The 15457-nt window shown below is 35.8% G+C and overlaps 2 long non-coding RNA genes across 5 annotated transcripts; both read right to left on the reverse strand.

Annotated features, from left to right (window-relative positions):
* Positions 1–1661: 1661 nt before the first annotated feature.
* On the reverse strand, positions 1662–6760 carry LOC129445973 (uncharacterized). 3 transcript variants are annotated; one of them, XR_012371043.1, is made up of 8 exons: positions 6712–6760; positions 6093–6135; positions 4924–5041; positions 4579–4670; positions 4300–4379; positions 3531–3588; positions 3172–3283; positions 1662–2261 (listed from the first exon to the last, which is right to left on the reverse strand). It is a non-coding gene; the product is annotated as an uncharacterized lncRNA (long non-coding RNA). The 3 variants fall into 3 exon arrangements; XR_012371041.1 differs by having other exon boundaries at positions 1663–2261; positions 4579–4664; XR_012371040.1 differs by lacking the exon at positions 4579–4670 and having other exon boundaries at positions 1664–2261.
* Positions 6761–8124: 1364 nt separating this feature from the next.
* Positions 8125–11524, reverse strand: LOC129422027 (uncharacterized). 2 transcript variants are annotated; one of them, XR_012371044.1, is made up of 6 exons: positions 11476–11524; positions 10857–10899; positions 9682–9799; positions 9229–9422; positions 9058–9137; positions 8131–8346 (listed from the first exon to the last, which is right to left on the reverse strand). It is a non-coding gene; the product is annotated as an uncharacterized lncRNA (long non-coding RNA). The 2 variants fall into 2 exon arrangements; XR_012371045.1 differs by lacking the exon at positions 9229–9422 and having other exon boundaries at positions 8125–8346.
* Positions 11525–15457: the final 3933 nt, after the last annotated feature.

Genomic DNA, 15457 nt, shown 5'->3' on the forward strand with positions numbered 1-15457 from the left:
GATGCCATTCGAGTTTACTATGGTAAAAAACAAACACTTACTGCCCTCAGCGAATAGATGATATTTGAGAGTTTCCTCATGTTTACCAGTGCGCTCTCCTTCTAGATCCGTGCGTAACGTGCAGACATTCAAGAAAGCCTTTACAGTGCATAACAGAAGAGCAGTGCGTAGAAAAAGACAGCAGCTGTCTTCTATGTTTCTATCAAAAACTAATTAATTATAGTTTTTTAAAAGCGATTACAAAGGAAATGTTTACTGTTCATTTTTTTATTTATTTATTGTATGAAAAAATCCCACTTAAAGAAACAGACCGCCATTACATTTTTCCTCTCGCGCACCCCCTGGTGGCAGCTCGCGTACCCCGGGGGGTGCGCGCACCACACTTTGGGAATCCCTGATTTAGATGAAGATTAATAAGAAAGTTTTTTTAAACAATTTGTTATATTCGCGCAAACGCTATATGGACATAGATAAAAATGAGCTCAGCAAGTTTGTTCTAATGCTTATTATGCTTTCGTAAATTCTTATCAAAACAGATGATTTTGAACTATTCTGTGCATATACTGCGCCACTTGCGTGTCTCTGCGTTGCATTTCGGATCTGTCAGTCAGCGCGAGTTTGTCGATTTTATTAATTTTTTAACATAAATCAGTTCCCGAACTTTATCTCCCTTAATAGCTCTTTAAACATCAAGCAAGTCCTGCATTTTATTCTCAAATTCCTGCATGTTTTTAAACTGAAACCAAGATGTCAGACACGGATATAAGAGTAGTATTAGGTTATATTTCACTCTTTTAGAAAACTTACAAATAACGATCATTTTAGATGTTTAATTACTATATTTAAATCACTAGACTAGGGATTCATGTAGGCTACGTATTTTTTCTGAAAACATCGCACTCATTTAGATAGAATGGGTCTCATGGAACTGTGCTGACAGGCACAATAAACATTTAAAGCTGATGTAGCCTACAGTTTTGTCAACGTGTTTTCAAGTTTGTTATTTTAATGCTACAATACAATGATGCATAGCACAAGCTGTATGAGGCTTTAAAAATGAGTTGTTTGCTTTCCATGTATTACTAACAAGAATCAAGTTATTTGTCTTTTTGATTAAAATTTTGTATTATTATTTTTAACTCATTCACCGCCATTGACGAGTTATCTCGTCATTTATGAGTTCATATTTAACTAATAAATGTGCCTTTCTGGACGAATTTCAAAGTGAAAGTGTAATACCGCTTTCATCCACCAGATGGCCAAAACGCAATTTATCAAAAACGGAAGTTAAAAAGAGCTAATGATTTATTTTAACTGCGTTTATGTTAGAGATCAGACTCAGAATGACTATCAAACATAAATTTCTTTACAAAAACGCAATTTTTTAAGCTTTTTGCTCAAAATGTTGTATTTTTGAAGAGAAATATCCATATTTCAGTGGTAAATTAAGTAGAAAAAGTAAATATATAATGAAACTTTTTTCCCCATTTTGTTTGTTTGTTTGAAAGCAGAGGGTGTGTTCTTTAATTTGATATAATTTGTATGTTTATATATTTATAGAAAATAATTTTTCCTGCAAGGAATTTTGTGAAAATTGTTAAAATCACAAAAATGCAGGTGGGCAACTTTTCTCAAAAAGGCTGGCGGTGAATGAGTTAATAAATATTTACAGTTATTTAAGTTATAATTATAATAAAAAGCAAAAATGCATTTAAAATGCCATTTTAATGTAATATGTCAAACTTCCGGTTTAAGACACGCCCACTTCCGGTTCCATCCGAATACAAATACAGATACAAATAATTTTGAGACTGTTACAGATACAAATATTGACTCCGCTGCACACCCCTACCCCTGGGTATAAAAATGTTAAAGGGGTACTTCACCCAAAAATGAAAATTATGCCATCATTAACACACTCTCATGTTGTTACAAACCTGCATACATTTCTTTGTTCTGATAAACAGGAAGGCAGATATTGTGAGAAATGTTTGTAACCAAACTGTTTGTGTAAATGACAGAATTTTCCTTTTTGGGTCAACTACCCCTTTAAGAAAATGTAGGAAATTTAGCTTGTGGATTGAATATTAAATTACTTTTATGTAACCACATAAAACCACTTATTACTAAACAGAAAAAGCAGGTCCAAGAACAATATGTCTCCTCATGGGCACCAGTTGACATTTCTCATCTGATTCTTTCTTCATCCTGCTCTCAGTCACTCCAGGTGTGTTGTCCTGGATGCATTATGGTTACAGCATCTAAGTGAGAACATAAAAAAATTAAATGTTAATATTAAAAACAGGGGTTGTCTTAACAAAAGGTAAAGCATGATCAATCCAATTAGGTACACTAATATTTAAAGGAATGTATATTTTATTTTACCTTTGTTATTTAGTCCCAATTATGTATTGCTATACTCCATTTAAAACCTTAAAGCGATACTTCAGACAGATTTTAAAATTACCCCATGATGTACTCACACTCAGTAACTCCAGATACACATGTTCAGACGAACACATTTAAAGTTATTCTAGTAAACGTCCGAGCTTTTCCGAGCTTAATATGGGAAAAAAACATGGATCAGGGTACATTTTCTGACTTTCCAAAGAAGTGCAGCCTTTAAAGAATGAATCCACGCTCCAAGGGGTTAATAAAGTTCTTCTGTGGGTAATCGATGCTATATAGTAAGAAAAGATAATGTTTTAAAATTTATAAACTATAATAACTAGTTTCCGGTAACGATGTCTTGGACTCACACGATTCAATGCGCAATGAGTGGCAATATTTGAGTATGGATTACCTCTTTGAAGGATGAATGCACTTTATTGAGGTTTAAAGTCAGAAGTTGTCCCCTAACTGTTGTTTTCTACCATTATAACGCTTGGAAGCGCAAGTAAAAAAGGGGCCGTTTACACTTGGTATTAAGATGTGCTGTTGTCGATCGGATCACAAGTGGACGATGCTAAAGACAGGTGTAAATGATGTTCAAAACATCTTGAGCTCGTCCACTTTTGACCACATTCAGAGGTAGTTGAAAACACTTTTGATCGGATTGCTTTTGTAGTGTAAGCGCGCATGTGGTAGAATGTGTTCCAACAGCCACAAGAGAATATCAAAGAAAGCTTTTACTTATAAAAGTACAAAACACTGTGCAGCATGTTTACTTACAAGCAGCGGACTCTGGCATAATATTAGTTGCGTCCATTTAAACCCGTCATTACTCCTGCTCATGTTTAAATGACAGCAGAAGGAATCGCCCACAGTCTCCACAGACCATCACCTAAAAGTATTCAGGACAGAAGAGGTTGAAAGGGGACAAAACTGACGGATTTAAATACCAGGTGTAAACAGAATGTGTCCTTCTCATCCACTTATGATCCGATCGACAAAAAAAACAAACACACATCTTAATACCAAGTTTAAACAGCCCCAAAAACACAATCACTTCACCAAAGTGTGTCATTCTGCTTATAAAAGAAATGTGCATGCAGTGAGCAAAGACGTTTCTCATGATGATGACGACTCACCTTTATGGATTCAGTCTTGCATAAGCAATGTGACACGAAACAGGAATTTGCAGAAATACTGATAGGAAAGGAAAGAAACTGAAGTTAGTTTCAAGTTAGACAACTGTTCCCATATTTATCAAGCTTCTGAAAGTGCCATTTTTGTCTTAAGTACTAAGAATTCATGAAATATACTCCTACTTTCAATCTTTTCATTGTCCAATCGGATAGGGGGAGAGGCGGGCCTTACGGTGTGGTGAGGGAAGTTTACAGTTGCTTTGAAGAACCGGACTCCACTCGCTCACTCTCCTGCGTGTTTGTGCACCTCTCACCCTCAAACAAGATCAGAGCAAGCGTCCTCTTTTTAAAGTTTCTGCTAATATGACAGTTAATAGCAAAATAATATCAGGCTTCAATATTTGATTGACAAGACAGCTGACTCGTTGGTTGCTAGCAATATGAAAAGCTGTGTCACACTGCTCTTTTTTAAAAAACGCAGTGCGTCGCGCCTTGCATTTCCAAGCATTTAAAGCGCGTTTGGAGTGATTATTTGAGAAAAATAAAACGGAATTCCGGACAAAAATTGTATGGATTTCATAGGATCCTACTACATGCCGCTCCTCCACGGCTTTAAAGAATGATTCTACAGCCCTAGAAATATGACATCAAACACGGAACAGGAAAGGAGATTCCTGTGGCAGACACCCTCTCCAAAAAGTCCATAGCAACAAAACATGACAATCTCATCAAAGATATGGACATGTAGATTCACTTAATTATAAAAACTTACCAGTCAGTGACACAAAGCTCCAACAGATCCGTACCGAGGCAATTTTCAGCAGCTCAGATAGATGATCTTGGATGGATGGCCTGCAAAGAGGAGACAATTTCCACATACATTATTGACTTTTAAGACAAACTTTCATTGACCAGTGAAGATAAGAAAATAGTCATATCTGACCTGAGATATGCGCACACGCTGAGAAGTCTAAGCTAAGAGCACGAAATGTTATTCTGGCCAGGAATGTGTAAGCAGACAGAACACATGATCGAAAGATGCAGTACTTGCCTGGTTCAACATAATTCAAATACCAAGGAACCCATGATTCCTCATGAAATACCAATCAGACCGTGGCAGGTATTAGCTTCAGACCTCTTCACCTCGGAAAATGAATAAATGGTTACTGTAGATTACTATTACCATTTCTTCCAATTAGACAAACTCAACACTACTATGGCTGCTACCGTCATCAGCAAGCTTAGTCACTTTCGCGAGACATGGCATACCAGTGAAATTAAATGGTCCACAAAATCAACACAAAGAGCTTAAAGACTTTGCAAAATCATTAAGTTTCACACACATTGGCCCACATGACTGATCCCTATCTCATTTTGGTAGAGTATAGGAACACACCTGTTGACAACCTCTTCATGTCTCCAGACCAGCTCCTCATGAGTCGCAGACCGTGATCCATACCGCCAACCACAAACCAGCAGCTCCTACCTGAGATTGTCAGTTTCACAGAGACATGCTACAATGGAGTAAACAGCAGCATCATAAAAAGTATTATTATCGTAGTTATACGAGCAAGTTTGGTGGTACAAAATAAAACGTAGCACTTTTCTATTTCTTTCAAACGAATGGCGATGTAATATTCACGTCAGTACTAAAAGCTCAATTTGTACTTACTCTAAGTCTCCTTATTTGCACTACAAAAAATGAAGAACAAGACAGAAGCAATAATAAGAGAAGTGCTTAGGATACCATAATTCATATCTACAGTGTACTAGTTTTTCTTACCCTATAACAAGTATGTTTACTGCTGTAACTGTAGATGTTTTACTGGCTCCTGAAGGATTATCTTATAGTTGTCTTTGCTTTATATATCTCTATGTGTAACGGGTTGCTTAAAGAAAGCGATGAAGGTGTGAATCCATGTGCAAAAGGTGTTTATTATGTAAAATTCCAAGAAGGGCCAGCAAACAAATCCATACAGGGTAAATCCAACAATCGTAATCCAAATATCAGGCTAGGTTCAGGGCAGGCAGAGTAACAATCAAAATCCAAATACAGGCGCAGGTCAAACACAGGAACAGGTAACAGGTTAACAGATAAACAGAATAACAGAATCAGGACACAGGCAGATACAAACAGGATGTGGCGATGTAATAATCAGCCAGGAACTGGTGAACAGGATGTGACTTATATACAAGAACAAACAGGAAGTGTGAAGTGAAACATGGCAGGATGGATATCAAAATAAAAGCCAGAACAGAACAGGATGTCAAAATAAAAGTCCAAAATACAAAAATACACAGAATACAAGAAAAACACAGAACAAAACCATTACACTATGCTTTTATTGCTATAAAAAAAGAAAGCAGACATATAGCCAGTGTCACTGTTTTGCTGTGTTTTGACCCCGAGCAAACTGTACATAAAGTCAAAGTGAGATATGACTATTTCATTAGTTATAACTATTTTATTTATCATTGCATTGAAGAGACCAACATGCTATTTCACTTTTGAGCACTTACTTCTGATTCTGGTGGCTGTGAAAATATGAACAAAGTAATACTTACTCTTTAGCCAATAGAAAACATCAAGACACACCAAGAAAAGGATCTGAAAGAAGTAACAATAAATATACAACAGTTATTTATTCAGAATGGCCTTTTAACATTTTAAAGTAGACTAGTTAATTTAATTTTGATAGGGAGCTGAACAAAGCACACATACATTGCAATACATGGAGTAAACTTGCGATATAATTTGTTTAATACATTTAAGAAAAAAGCACAACACGTTTTTATAAAAGATATGAAACAAATATATAAACTGCTAGCTCACAGCTGTGCCACGAGCTCAATCAGGCTAGCCGTAAGCTGAAAAAAGCCCACACTACAATAATTGGAGTAAACTTGCATTATAATTAACTAAACAAATTAAAATAAATTTAAAAACAAGCATAACACGATTATATAGAAGATAAAAAGACAAATAAAATATTTCTATTAACTGACCTGCTCGTCACCTGCGCCACGAGCTCAGTCAAGCTGACAGCGCTCGAGCTAACATTACTAACAAACGATAAACAATCAAATTGATCATTTATTAGTCGTATCGACATATACTGACAACTGAATTAACATCCCTGTGAACTAATTTCAATAAAGTAACCACGAATTTAAGGAAACTTACCCCAGAATCGACCACAAAACAGAAACACTTGTCTGAGGAGAAAATCGGTCCAGAACGCGCGTCTCCCGGTTGAATAATCACGTGATCACAAAGCATGAGACGGACGCGCGCCTCTGCCAATAATATCATACCGGTATTAAAAAAAAATAAAGATATTTGTTAAAAGATGAAAATGAAGTGCTTCTATCAGTGCTGTACAGGACCGAAATGACCTGTTTAGAGCACATTTAACATATTTATTTATTTAAAATAAACAGAAATATTAATAGACTTTAAACAAAGCATGTGTTTCATTATCGTTCAATGTGCTCAGTATTTATACATTCATGCATATTTTGTCAGGATTATTGAATGGAGACACGTTGAAAAGTGGTCCGAAAAAGACGTCTACTTTTAGGCTAAATTTGGACTGAATTAGACGGACCAAACAAAGACCGGTTTTCAACGTCTTTTTTTGGACTAAATGAAGGTCATGACGGGCCGACGTGATTTAGCCCAAAAAACAACGTCTAAATGACGTCTTGTGCTGGGTGGGTAATGTTAATCAAACAATTCATCTCTTACTGCTCTTGACTAAATCAATTTATACCTTTACTAAGATATATACATTATTGTTTATTATCCTTATTTCATCACTGACTGTTTATCCTTAGAGAGCTTGAATTTTGTTCTTGTGTAATATACGCACGTTGCGCACAATGCGTTATTTTAAGTGCATAACATTGGGCCTAAAATAGCACCTCAGCTCTGCCTCTATTGTAAAATAATAATTTGTTGATAAAGGGTACAGTCATTCAATGTACAACTGTCACTATGATTACAGGCGTCCTGTGTGAATTGTACACAAGTTTTATTCGAGTTGCTCGTTCAGGGTTTATATTCATACATACTGTATTAGAGCTGTGACTGTAAGCTGTTGTGTGAGCAGAACAGACCCTGGATTATTCGTTTATGTGCACTGAATAATATGATATAAACATTTCTGTACCACTTTTTAAAAAGTTGTATTTGTTCACATTATTAAATGCATTATATAACATGAACAAACTATGAAAAAATATAGAGTATATAAGCATTTATTAATTCATGTTTATGTCATTAAAGTAATTGATGTTAGTTCATGGTGCATAAAACTAATGTTAACAGTTTCAACCTTGATTTAAAAAAAATGTATAAGTAAATGGCAAAATTAATAAGATTTACAATTAATAAATAATTAAGATTCATTAAAGGTGGTGATATTCATATTTCTTTTTATATAGTGAGTTATTTAGCGGTTTCACCTTAATCTGAAATGCCCTGCAAACTACATTTTACAGAATAAAATTTTTTAGTTTGTCACAAGTAGATTAACATGACGGGATAACGTTTTTAACCCTTAAACAGAATGTTTTTAAACAGAATGTGTCCTTCTCATCCACTTATGATCCGATCGACAAAAAAAACAAACACACATCTTAATACCAAGTTTAAACAGCCCCAAAAACACAATCACTTCACCAAAGTGTGTCATTCTGCTTATAAAAGAAATGTGCATGCAGTGAGCAAAGACGTTTCTCATGATGATGACGACTCACCTTTATGGATTCAGTCTTGCATAAGCAATGTGACACGAAACAGGAATTTGCAGAAATACTGATAGGAAAGGAAAGAAACTGAAGTTAGTTTCAAGTTAGACAACTGTTCCCATATTTATCAAGCTTCTGAAAGTGCCATTTTTGTCTTAAGTACTAAGAATTCATGAAATATACTCCTACTTTCAATCTTTTCATTGTCCAATCGGATAGGGGGAGAGGCGGGCCTTACGGTGTGGTGAGGGAAGTTTACAGTTGCTTTGAAGAACCGGACTCCACTCGCTCACTCTCCTGCGTGTTTGTGCACCTCTCACCCTCAAACAAGATCAGAGCAAGCGTCCTCTTTTTAAAGTTTCTGCTAATATGACAGTTAATAGCAAAATAATATCAGGCTTCAATATTTGATTGACAAGACAGCTGACTCGTTGGTTGCTAGCAATATGAAAAGCTGTGTCACACTGCTCTTTTTTAAAAAACGCAGTGCGTCGCGCCTTGCATTTCCAAGCATTTAAAGCGCGTTTGGAGTGATTATTTGAGAAAAATAAAACGGAATTCCGGACAAAAATTGTATGGATTTCATAGGATCCTACTACATGCCGCTCCTCCACGGCTTTAAAGAATGATTCTACAGCCCTAGAAATATGACATCAAACACGGAACAGGAAAGGAGATTCCTGTGGCAGACACCCTCTCCAAAAAGTCCATAGCAACAAAACATGACAATCTCATCAAAGATATGGACATGTAGATTCACTTAATTATAAAAACTTACCAGTCAGTGACACAAAGCTCCAACAGATCCGTACCGAGGCAATTTTCAGCAGCTCAGATAGATGATCTTGGATGGATGGCCTGCAAAGAGGAGACAATTTCCACATACATTATTGACTTTTAAGACAAACTTTCATTGACCAGTGAAGATAAGAAAATAGTCATATCTGACCTGAGATATGCGCACACGCTGAGAAGTCTAAGCTAAGAGCACGAAATGTTATTCTGGCTAGGAATGTGTAAGCAGACAGAACACATGATCGAAAGATGGAGTACTTGCCTGGTTCAACATAATTCAAATACCAAGGAACCCATGATTCCTCATGAAATACCAATCAGACCGTGGCAGGTATTAGCTTCAGACCTCTTCACCTCGGAAAATGAATAAATGGTTACTGTAGATTACTATTACCATTTCTTCCAATTAGACAAACTCAACACTACTATGGCTGCTACCGTCATCAGCAAGCTTAGTCACTTTCGCGAGACATGGCATACCAGTGAAATTAAATGGTCCACAAAATCAACACAAAGAGCTTAAAGACTTTGCAAAATCATTAAGTTTCACACACATTGGCCCACATGACTGATCCCTATCTCATTTTGGTAGAGTATAGGAACACACCTGTTGACAACCTCTTCATGTCTCCAGACCAGCTCCTCATGAGTCGCAGACCGTGATCCATACCGCCAACCACAAACCAGCAGCTCCTACCTGAGATTGTCAGTTTCACAGAGACATGCTACAATGGAGTAAACAGCAGCATCATAAAAAGTATTATTATCGTAGTTATACGAGCAAGTTTGGTGGTACAAAATAAAACGTAGCACTTTTCTATTTCTTTCAAACGAATGGCGATGTAATATTCACGTCAGTACTAAAAGCTCAATTTGTACTTACTCTAAGTCTCCTTATTTGCACTACAAAAAATGAAGAACAAGACAGAAGCAATAATAAGAGAAGTGCTTAGGATACCATAATTCATATCTACAGTGTACTAGTTTTTCTTACCCTATAACAAGTATGTTTACTGCTGTAACTGTAGATGTTTTACTGGCTCCTGAAGGATTATCTTATAGTTGTCTTTGCTTTATATATCTCTATGTGTAACGGGTTGCTTTAAAGAAAGCGATGAAGGTGTGAATCCATGTGCAGAAGGTGTTTATTGTAAAATCCCAAGAAGGGCCAGCAAACAAATCCATACAGGGTAAATCCAACAATCGTAATCCAAAAGACAGGCAAATGTTCAGGGCAGGCAGAGTAACAATCAAAATCCAAATACAGGCGCAGGTCAATCACAGGAACAGATAACAGGTAACAGGTTAACAGATACACAGAATAACAGAATCAGAACACAGGCAGATACAAACAGGATGTGGCGATGTAATAATCAGTAGGGAACAGGTGAACAGGAAGTGACTTATATACAAAACAGACAGGAAGTGTGAACTGAAACATGGCATGATGGATATCAAAATAAAAGCCAGAACAGAACAGGATGTCAAAATAAAAGTCCAAAATACAAAAATACACAGAATACAAGAAAAACACAGAACAAAACCATTACACTATGCTTTTATTGCTATAAAAAAAGAAAGCAGACATATAGCCAGTGTCACTGTTTTGCTGTGTTTTGACCCCGAGCAAACTGTACATAAAGTCAAAGTGAGATATGACTATTTCATTAGTTATAACTATTTTATTTATCATTGCATTGAAGAGACCAACATGCTATTTCACTTTTGAGCACTTACTTCTGATTCTGGTGGCTGTGAAAATATGAACAAAGTAATACTTACTCTTTAGCCAATAGAAAACATCAAGACACACCAAGAAAAGGATCTGAAAGAAGTAACAATAAATATACAACAGTTATTTATTCAGAATGGCCTTTTAACATTTTAAAGTAGACTAGTTAATTTAATTTTGATAGGGAGCTGAACAAAGCACACATACATTGCAATACATGGAGTAAACTTGCGATATAATTTGTTTAATACATTTAAGAAAAAAGCACAACACGTTTTTATAAAAGATATGAAACAAATATATAAACTGCTAGCTCACAGCTGTGCCACGAGCTCAATCAGGCTAGCCGTAAGCTGAAAAAAGCCCACACTACAATAATTGGAGTAAACTTGCATTATAATTAACTAAACAAATTAAAATAAATTTAAAAACAAGCATAACACGATTATATAGAAGATAAAAAGACAAATAAAATATTTCTATTAACTGACCTGCTCGTCACCTGCGCCACGAGCTCAGTCAAGCTGACAGCGCTCGAGCTAACATTACTAACAAACGATAAACAATCAAATTGATCATTTATTAGTCGTATCGACATATACTGACAACTGAATTAACATCCCTGTGAACTAATTTCAATAAAGTAACCACGAATTTAAGGAAACTTACCCCAGAATCGACCACAAAACAGAAACACTTGTCTGAGGAGAAAATCGGTCCAGAACGCGCGTCTCCCGGTTGAATAATCACGTGATCACAAAGCATGAGACGGACGCGCGCCTCTGCCAATAATATCATACCGGTATTAAAAAAAAATAAAGATATTTGTTAAAAGATGAAAATGAAGTGCTTCTATCAGTGCTGTACAGGACCGAAATGACCTGTTTAGAGCACATTTAACATATTTATTTATTTAAAATAAACAGAAATATTAATAGACTTTAAACAAAGCATGTGTTTCATTATCGTTCAATGTGCTCAGTATTTATACATTCATGCATATTTTGTCAGGATTATTGAATGGAGACACGTTGAAAAGTGGTCCGAAAAAGACGTCTACTTTTAGGCTAAATTTGGACTGAATTAGACGGACCAAACAAAGACCGGTTTTCAACGTCTTTTTTTGGACTAAATGAAGGTCATGACGGGCCGACGTGATTTAGCCCAAAAAACAACGTCTAAATGACGTCTTGTGCTGGGTGGGTAATGTTAATCAAACAATTCATCTCTTACTGCTCTTGACTAAATCAATTTATACCTTTACTAAGATATATACATTATTGTTTATTATCCTTATTTCATCACTGACTGTTTATCCTTAGAGAGCTTGAATTTTGTTCTTGTGTAATATACGCACGTTGCGCACAATGCGTTATTTTAAGTGCATAACATTGGGCCTAAAATAGCACCTCAGCTCTGCCTCTATTGTAAAATAATAATTTGTTGATAAAGGGTACAGTCATTCAATGTACAACTGTCACTATGATTACAGGCGTCCTGTGTGAATTGTACACAAGTTTTATTCGAGTTGCTCGTTCAGGGTTTATATTCATACATACTGTATTAGAGCTGTGACTGTAAGCTGTTGTGTGAGCAGAACAGACCCTGGATTATTCGTTTATGTGCACTGAATAATATGATATAAACATTTCTGTACCACTTTTTAAAAAGTTGTATTTGTTCACATTATTAAATGCATTATATAACATGAACAAACTATGAAAAAATATAGAGTATATAAGCATTTATTAATTCATGTTTATGTCATTAAAGTAATTGATGTTAGTTCATGGTGCATAAAACTAATGTTAACAGTTTCAACCTTGATTTAAAAAAAATGTATAAGTAAATGGCAAAATTAATAAGATTTACAATTAATAAATAATTAAGATTCATTAAAGGTGGTGATATTCATATTTCTTTTTATATAGTGAGTTATTTAGCGGTTTCACCTTAATCTGAAATGCCCTGCAAACTACATTTTACAGAATAAAATTTTTTAGTTTGTCACAAGTAGATTAACATGACGGGATAACGTTTTTAACCCTTAGTGCAGGAGGCACAAGTGTTTTGTTTTAGACAGATATTAAAGGTAATGGTTCAATTAAAGGACTGTGTTAAAAGTAAAGCTGTAAATTAACAAAATATTAATAAACCTATCATATGTTGTAATTAAGTGTTAACACTGTTTATTCACGAAAAAAACATACTCGCACCGCTGCTGTATTTCATAGTGACAGTTGGCAACCCTATAAATGCCACAGTAGACTTCAATATGGCATTAATGGCAAAAACATCTCCCCTTAGAATGCTATTGGTGTCGCCTATTTACAAGGAATATGTCTTGGCCTGAAAAAGTCAGAAGAATTTTTTTCACTTTAATCCATGTGAGATGCTTTTCATCAACTGGCCCCCACGATAAGGTGACCAGATTTTAAAAATGAAAACCGGGGACATTTCCTAGTTAAATGGTGAAAATATCATTAAAATCTCATTTTTTGTTATCTATGAATTAAAAAATGGGACAAAATGTTTTTTTTAAGTTGTTGTGGGTTCACTGCAAAAATTACTTTCTTCTTACTTAATAGTATTTTTGTCTTATTTTCAGTACAAATATCTAAAAATTTTTTAAACAAGATGCATTTTCTTGATATGCAAAATCCCCTAAGAAAAATCTAGCTTTAAGACAAAAAAAAGAAATTTAAGTGTTTTTGCGCTTAAAGGTAGGGTAACAGATTTGATCCTGAAACATTTTTTGTTATGCTGGTTAAAAGTCTCCTTACATCCTGATAGCAATCACTGTGTTAAGTTGTTTAAATGTATTTGTAAAAATTTATGTCATCTGTGAAAGGCGTAGGACCAAAAAATTTGCAACAAATCATAGATTTCGGTCCGAACGGACGTTTCCATTTTTGTCCCTCATACGTAAGCATAATTTGAATGCCCACCGCGCAGCAAGTCCACGCAGACACCATACGTCATCGGCGCGTTCACGTGCGCTCACCTCCTGCCTGTAAACAGTGAGAACAGCAAACTTTTCTGCTAAATTGACAACCTACACAGGAGGCACAAAACTAAAGGCATCTTTTATAACAACAACAGCAAAAACTGCCTGGATCAGCAAGAGCAAAACCCCAAATGAACATCAGTAACTTTACTGCTTTACCACGAGATGCAAACAGTTTATTTTGCACAGTTTATTTTGGTAAGGTAGGTACGCGATATGTTTGTATTGAGATGGATTCAGATATTCTACTTTGATGAAACATTGTGTTGCTTATGAAATTTGTGTTCGTTTACAGATTAGCGTAACGATATAGTTACTACGTCTACACAACCGAACGTGTGCTTAAACTAATTCTGATGTAAACCAGTTGTTTGGTTATTTTGGCAGTGTTATTCGACTTTGTACTGCAAAGTTTCTCACATCTCATGTCTCACTGCTGAATGAGACATGAGATGTGACCGTCTGATCTGTGCGTGTTCATGTGTTTTGGAAGAGGCATGACTTTGGATGGCGGTTTGACTTGAGGGTGGGATCGGGATTTCATTGCTAGGCGGCTACCGTTAGCATTTTTCAAAATGTGTTACCCTACCTTTAAAACATGCAAAAAATATTTTTCTTGAATTAAGTAGTGGTAGTTTTTTTTGTGCTTGTTTTAAGCACAAATTTGATATTTTGGTCTAAAAATTAGACTTATATTCTTAGGTCATTTTGCCCATCAAGAAAATGCATCTTGACTTAAGAATTTTTGTATTTGTACTGAAAACAAGAGAAAAATACTAAGAAGGTTATTTTTTGCAGTGTTTCTAATTCAATTTATTAAACAACTTCTGTAGCCTAAAAATCAAATTTCTCCCATTTTTTACACAAGAGACATACCTCATCAAAAATGACTTGGTACTACTTCAGCTGATTTCATAACATTGTAAATGTGAAGAACAGAAGGAATAATGCAATAATGTAAACATATTTAGCCTACACAAAACAAATACTCCGTAACATACTGTGATCAGTTCACTTCATTGGTTTATTATTTTAATTTAACATGAGTAGTTATTACCTTAAGCCCCAATAACTTTATCTGTTTTCATATCTTATGATAACTTGATTGATGATAATGATGCTTTCTCATGTGTCTCGTTGTAAATTCTTCATTGCTAAATCAGTGGCGTGCGCAAGTAATAAGTAGCTCGTGGCCCCCTCTGCTGGTGAAAATAATCATTACACGATGGCTCCGGTCTGGTACTACAAACGCTATGTTGATCAGGTTTTTTAGTGTATTTGCTGGTTGTTTTGGACATGCCGTAAAACGGGGACATTTCCGGGGACAGCTTCCGTCGGGGACAGAACACCAAAAAACGGGACTGTCCCCGGAAAACGGGGACGTCTGGTCACCTTACCCCACGACAAACTAATTGAATAGCCCTGCCTTAGATTGAGCCGTTTTTAATTACGTATACCGCGGGTCCCCTTACATGGACGTAAACATCATATTTCTACAGAAGCCGTAAACGGACAATCTGCTTTACAGAGCGTGTTTCGTAAATATGTTGTTGATGTTCTTCTTCTTCGTCAGTGTTATTGGAGGCGGCTGCCACAGCTCCCATTGTCGCGCTGAAAACCCACAAAGAAGAGGAAGCAGGAGTA

Source organism: Misgurnus anguillicaudatus, chromosome 2 (genome assembly GCF_027580225.2).
Source record: "Misgurnus anguillicaudatus chromosome 2, ASM2758022v2, whole genome shotgun sequence".
Lineage (NCBI taxonomy): Eukaryota > Metazoa > Chordata > Actinopteri > Cypriniformes > Cobitidae > Misgurnus > Misgurnus anguillicaudatus.